Source organism: Myiozetetes cayanensis, unplaced genomic scaffold (genome assembly GCF_022539395.1).
Source record: "Myiozetetes cayanensis isolate MyiCay16 unplaced genomic scaffold, myiCay2020 scf1, whole genome shotgun sequence".
NCBI lineage: Eukaryota > Metazoa > Chordata > Aves > Passeriformes > Tyrannidae > Myiozetetes > Myiozetetes cayanensis.
Genome location: NW_026086604.1, coordinates 126,028,882 through 126,035,947, shown reverse-complemented (window position 1 = coordinate 126,035,947; position 7,066 = coordinate 126,028,882). Strand labels below are relative to the sequence as shown.

At 40.9% G+C, this 7,066-nt stretch overlaps 1 long non-coding RNA gene across 2 annotated transcripts in view; it reads right to left on the bottom strand.

Moving 5' to 3' along the window:
* Nucleotides 1–1,517: 1,517 nt before the first annotated feature.
* LOC126646347 (uncharacterized) overlaps nt 1,518–7,066 on the bottom strand; it is a 73,945-nt gene continuing 68,396 nt past the window's right edge. For both annotated transcript variants that reach the window (XR_007630279.1, XR_007630278.1), the window contains one exon: nt 1,518–2,694. This is a non-coding gene — a long non-coding RNA (uncharacterized LOC126646347). The remainder of the gene's footprint in view (nt 2,695–7,066) is intronic.

Genomic DNA, 7,066 nt, shown 5'->3' with positions numbered 1-7,066 from the left:
TTGCCTTTATTGATATGCACATCATTCTAGTTATACTTTAGTAGTTCAGAATTTTGAAGCTTTTTTAACTTTTGCTGCAATGCGTGTGTTTGTGTTCAAAGTAGTCTCTTCATAGCAGTATCCAACAGTCTTTCCAGATCCTTTCAAACCCTTGTAAAAGAGGAAGTTACCAGTACCTTCTTGCACATTGGGCCCCATATAGAAAATAAACAAGTTTCACAACATCATTTGCTGGTCAACAAATCAAGCGTTTTAGTGATGGGTAAAAAATTTAGTTCCACAGTACAGTTCCCTCACTTTTTAACAGCATGTGATGTCTCAGAGTCAGCAGTTGAAGCCTCTTTGTTATTACACAGGGAAGGAGACTATCCCATGTGGCTGAGACGCACTTCCTTCAGGATGGATAAAATAAAGTGCAAAGAAGAAAATGGGTCAGAGCCAACATATGGAATGACACTCATCACCTTTACCAACATTTTCCCTGGTTTGCAGCTGCTCCAGTCAGGTAGCCATATAGGAACTCCTGAAAATGAGGTCCTGACCTCTCTGCACAAGTAACCTAGGAAACTAGGGTGACTCCCCAGGCTTGACTGTCTCTTGCGAAAAGCTCCTTCAGGTGCCTGCATTGGCCCTGCTGAGGGTGAGGGTTGAATGTGCTGGGCCTCAGCAGCACTGCACCAAGTAACAATGGTCTGTGATGAAGGGGACTGTGGTGGAGTCAATTTCCTCACTCAGTGTCACAAATCGCCAGTTTACAAAAAAGAAAATCTGAAAAAGAAAATAACTGTCTTGCTCTTCTAACTAGCTGGTTCCCCTGACCTCTGGCATGATCCCATCTCTGTCAGATTGACTCATAACCAGTTCTGCTCATCCAAGCCACAGCTGCGTCAAGGCACAGTGAGAGCCAATCAACCCCACCAACTTCATCTGTGTTTCATGACAGTTTAATCACTGAAGACTGTCTCTGTGTTGAAATTATTTCCTGTTGGGGTTTCGGGTAGCAGGATTGTATCAAGGCTAACTGAACCAAAAAGTGAAAAAGGCACTTGTCCTCATCCAAATCCTTTGGAGTTGATACAAAAACACCTCTTTCTGTGGTGTTTGCAGAAAGCATGCATATGTGTCATGAGCCCTCCACCTCATGCAGTCATAGTAGCTCACAATTCAGCTGTAATGGTTGTATTTTACATTCTTCTTTTTATTGACATCAGTGATAAGTTAGAGGATATAGCCTAGGAAGATAGTCAGTCTCACCATACACATCAGCTTTTGAAGTGAAGAAAAGGTAATAGACAGCGTGAACTGATGGCAAATACATTATTCTCTGGGCCATATTCACTCTGGTGACAATCAGGAATTACTACTGAGATATTCAGAGTTAGACTTCTCTGTAACTGGGCTGAGTTAGAAGAGAGTCAGAGGAACAATTTCTATTTCACCAGTGCCTTTTTCAGGTTATAATTCAGAGTGCATGGTGTCATATTTTCCTCTGCGTCATATTTTTATACCATCTGATAATATATGACTAATGTGGCTCAAATTGCTTTGTTGAGATTCACATAAAAAAAAAAAAAAAACCAAAATGAAGAAATAGTAGAATCAAGTACAGAACACTGCTAATGTGGGACCTGAGTGCTTTTGCCCTTCACTGAAACATCCAGAGATGCTTGTTCACAGTTTTTGTTAAAAATAGCTAATCAAACCAATATTATTAATATTGTACAAAAAAGTTGTCCTGTACACAATTAACACTGCTTAAGGAAAACACTTTTTTCAGCGATGTTACAAAAATTATGGGTTGTTTCACCCACCAGTTATTTTAACAGAGCTATGTTGTTAACACTGGAACTAAGCCATGTTTTCATAGTCAAATGATAGGCCTATTCCAAGGTCATGCCCACGCAGTACAAAGCCCACTGAGTGCTTCTTTGAAAAGTCTAAATGGAATTCACACTTCTTCAGGCAATCATTTTATTATGATCATATGAGTATTCACAATGTAATTTTTAAAGTCTTGTAAATAAAGCAGGTCAGTATCTAAGAGCAATCATTATATGTCACATTGAAAAGCTTGTGATTTCTGGCTTTCACTTCCAACATATAACATACCATACCACAAAATTAACATTTGTTACCTTACTCTGGCCTTTCAATAATGTTTCTGGGCTACAGTTTTGCAGAAAAAAAGAAAATCCACTTAAACATAATAGAAATCAAGATTTCACCTTTTCATACTGAGAGCTACCAACTCTCACATAACATTAATCATTATGTAAGCGTTGTGGGCCCTTTAAAGAAGGGACAGCAAAATGTCAGCGCATGAAGTCAGGATACTTCAGACTTCACTGGGTGTTTGGTTTTTAGCACCTGGTTTAGGCAAATTTAGACTAAAGCATGGTTGCATTCTCTTAAGCACCCTACAGAAAAATACCATAAGGTAAGTGCCTAATTGACTGGGTACCATACCCAGAGAAGCATTTAGTGTTTCTAGACTAAATTCAAAAGATTTCTCAAATACAAACCCCACTCCTGACAGGTTCAAACATGCTGCGCTTTTTTCCCTTTTAGTGAGCTGAGTGATGAAATAGAAAGTGTGCTTACTACAACCACAAATTCTATGATACTGCAGGGATTGCTGTCAGATTGGAGGACAGGCTCAAATTCAAATTGATCTGGAAAGCTGAAGAAATAGGCCTAAAAAAAAAAAAAAAAAGAAAAGATAAAATTTAATAGAAACACATATGAAGTGTTAAACTTAGGTAGCCACAATAAAACACAAGCAAAAGATGGATAAAAATTGGTTGGGAGCAGTTCAGAAAAGGAAAAAGGTGTTATAGTGGGTAACAGGCTGAATTAGTCAACCCTGTCGATATAAATCTTATAGACCAATTGGATAAATATGTCTCAAGGACAGCATGGATATGTTGAGTTGGCCTTCTAAGTCCCTTCCAGTCTTTTCTTTTGATTACCTTGGATGTGCATCTTGTCCATGGGGACTTTCTTGTCTAGAGGCAAGACAGTTTCTCAGACTATCCTGAGAAAGCAGCTCCAACAAATAGGCAGCAGGATTATTTCCAATATGTCTGACAGGGTCAAAAGCACCTCTGAAGGACAGCAGCCTTGTCATTTAGATGGTGTCCTGGTTTGGTTCATTATTTAGGTTTAGCTCATCACTGGAATTAAAGGCCAGCTTTTTTAAGGACTTCCATGGTATTACAAATAAGAAAAAAGAATTGCTTTCTTTTTATTTTTGAACACTGTAATTTATACATCCTGGTACCACAGTGCGCTGGCTCAAACTACATTGCATATATCAGTGCCATCTTCACATGAAAATTTTTATTCTTTTGTGACTCAAAATGGTGTGATAGCAATTGTGCTTGTGTGTATCACTGCATGCCAGGGAAAATGGGAGGGGCCTAGTTGGGTGTGTCTCCATCATTATTTTTTTGAATCTCAGGTTTCATAGCTGGGAAGTACAGAATTTATACAAATAAGTATCACTTATACGCATAACCATCATTTATACAGATCACCATCACAAAAAGATGAAAATATAAGTCCCTATTCCCTGGCACTGTGCATTAAATGCCAACAGTACATTAAGTTGACTTGGGAAGGAAAAGGTGGGGTCTGCCTTCTCAGAAGGGCTTACCATTTTAAAAGAGTCTTTTAAAAGAATCCATATAAAAAGATCTTGGTGGCTAAATATGCCATTTTTCATTTTTGTGCACACACAGATCAAGGGAAGGCTGCGAGTCCGTGGCTCATAAATACTTCTTAATCTCATTTTCTTTGGGAAGTGCTAAGATCTGGTCTCTTTTACTTTGCCTTCTTTTATTTATTTATGAACCCAAAGCCCGAGTTCTTTAGAAAAGGGGAAAAGTTGCTTTGAAGTTAATTTTAGATGTGAAAGCAAACCCTGACCACAAAAATGCTTTCAAAGGGTCACAGAACTGTCAGGAGATCGAGTTGTCCTGACATTTCCTAATATTGGGGATCAGGTCTTATGGGTTAAAAAATTATATTCTACAAATTAAACTTTGGGAGAAATCTTTCCTTTGCTGTTCTCAAGATTCCTACAACCAAATCCTCCAAGGGTGCCTCTGAACTTGCATTCATCACAAGTATGGCTTTGCATTTGTGGTGTTACAGCATAGACATCATGGAGATGGTTTTATCACTATATCCTAGATCCCTTTCCCAAGGGATTACCTGACCACCAGACCCATTGCAGTTAGGATGATGTTTTCCCAGCAACCTCTCCCTTCTGCTGTGCTCTTCTTGCAGCAGAAGTTCTTCTTGCCAGGAGCATTTTGGTGCTCTCCAGAACAAGCTGGAGAGCTGGATGCAACCAGGAGCTGTTTGATTCCATGAGCCAAAGATTCTTTTTCCTTCCAGTAGAAAGAAAGCTGAAGGCAAAACCAGGCAGAGGGGGATGTGTGAGCCCTTGCTGCCATCACAGCAGGCCTGCTCTGGCCTGGAGGAAGGGCAGGCCAGACAAGAAAATGGACCCTGCTGCTTTGGCTGATGCTGCATAAAATCATGTAGGATATACCCTTCAAAATTGAAGAAGATAGCATCCAAAAACAGAGCAATGGCAAGCTTTTTGGCACAGAAAGTTAAAAATATTGCTATATTAATATTTTATATGTGCATACACTTACTGCACTATGATCAAGACAGGCTAGTCTACGGCTGGAATAACTAATCCTATCACAGCTAGCATACAAACGTGAATATATTGATGTTTATATGACATTACACTCCAAAAGGGAGTTACTTGCATAACTATTGATGTCTTTTCATTCCAAGGTGCAAATGCCCTTGCAGAGCTGGACACTCAAAATTACTAGTTGTTTCTATGAGGCTTGATCACCATGACTTATTCTTATCTAAGTTTTGACTTCAAAAAATTCACACAGTCTTCTTCTTGGCATATTTTTCACCATTTCAATTTCCATGGCTCAGACCTTTAGAGACAGGGAAGCTCTTGTCATGTTCCCAATGCAAAGAGTCTCCCATATGGACAGGCTTTCCTCCTGGGACTGCCCAGGTGCTCTACCAATGAAGGAACCAAAAAAGCACCAAAATTTATATGTAACCAGTGGGCAAGAGTGGCAGGACCATGGCAAGGGGAGTGGATTGACACCTACTTTGGGGTGAGAAATGCTATGTGGTGTGTCCATGTCCACGCAGAGGATGGCTGTGGTTTCTGAAGCTTCAGGTGGGCACCCAGAGATACTATGACTTATGCTAGGAAGGACTTTGATGTGTTGTAATTTGGTTGCCTTCAGCATGGAAATCCTGGTTATGGTGGTTCTGTATTTTCATTTGAAAGCGTATTAAACCATTTTATTTTAAAGATCTATCAGATAAATGGTAGAACAAACCTTTGAGTGTTTGCTGGTAATGCATACTTTAGGTTACTTTATCTCTGGGAATGGGCCAAAGTGGTTTCTGTCTGTGTGTGTGCGCCTGTGTAATTAGCCCACAAATTCAGACACAGATAAAAATAACTAGGCAATGAATGTAAATAGCCAGGGCCATGATACCCATCGCTCTCAAAACAAGATTCCCATGCACTGAGAAAACACAGGGACTGTAAAAAGTTGGAGAAATCTCAAATTTCATTTCAATCTCTGGGATGAGCTGTGGGGAACATAGATACTCATAGATACTCCCTCACTTTGATACCTGTTTAAAAAGGAAAAAAGCAGAAAAGTTGGACCAATTTCCATGCATGAGGAAGTGCCTAGGACAATAAAACAAACTGCAGAGTCTAGGTAGATGTTAAGAAGGGTGGCCATGGTTTGCAGAAGTTTCTGGTTTGAAAGCAGCTCGCTGCTGTGGAGGACCTAACAGGGTGTGTGACTGTTCACACTACCCAAGAGCTCAAGGAAAGCCAAGCTCAGGTCATCTGCTGACAGAGAAAAATTTTATATCCCATCAGACTGCACAGATGAGAATCTGGGGCCATACTCAGGCATTTGGCTTCCTTTCCCAAGCACTTTGGGGACATCTTTTCCCCATGGGCCAGGCTTCAGGGCTTGCACCTCAGCTAGTGCCTGCATCACACAGACATTCCTTCCTGAAGCCAGCCAGTCCTGAGCATGCAGAGCAGCCTCCCAGAACCTCCACCCTACATTTTTTTCCTTCCCTGCAGCTCAGCCTGGTTGTGGCCACAGGTGCCTCCACAGTGCTGGGAGAAAGCTTCTGTAAACAGGTCGTCAGCCATCCTGTTCTTGTGTCACCTCACATGAACCAGGACACACTGTGGCAGTCCAGACTCCCACTGCCAGCAGTAGCCCCTGCTACTGTCACTGGGGTTGTACTGGCATTAGTAATGATGGCAAAATTCAAGAGCAAAGTCTGGAGGGCCAGCTCCTTTTTACAGATGCTTTCCCAGGATGAGGTCAGAGGAGCTGTAAGCAGCCAGCTGGGACACTTAGGTAGTATCACATGCTGCAGGGAGATGTGAGGGAATGGAAACACGTGGAAACATATGGAAACATGATACTATCAGAGAGACCTATGACTGTTTATTTAGTAGTGCAAATTGTGAAGCTGACAACACCCACCACCAGTCACAAAATAAAATAGAAATGTGTGGAAACTGTAAATCTTTCTGAGGACAATTGTTGTAAACACTTGTTAAGTTTTATTACTAAGAAGGACAAACATCATAGAAATTCCAAACATCTCTTTTTATTGCTCCTAGCCCTGTCTCTTCTCCAAAGCCTAGTCTGGAGCTCACCAAAGAAAGGACACACAGTGTCTTCCCCAGCTGCTTCTCATTCCACTATTTTATCCCCTTCACCTTGTTTTGCACAAGGAGTGACACTTCTTTTTGAATGCCAAGAGAAAAGACACAAACACTTTCAAGATAGATAACCATTACTACGATAAGAGGTAAGGTGACAGGGAATTTTAAAGCCAGATGCCTTATTTGATGATGGGGAGCCCATGATGGTAGGCTAGACTGGTGAGAGTGTGCAGCTCTGTATTCCCATGCACTTTGACACTGCCCAAATCATGGTACAGGTTCATTCATCTCTCATGGGAA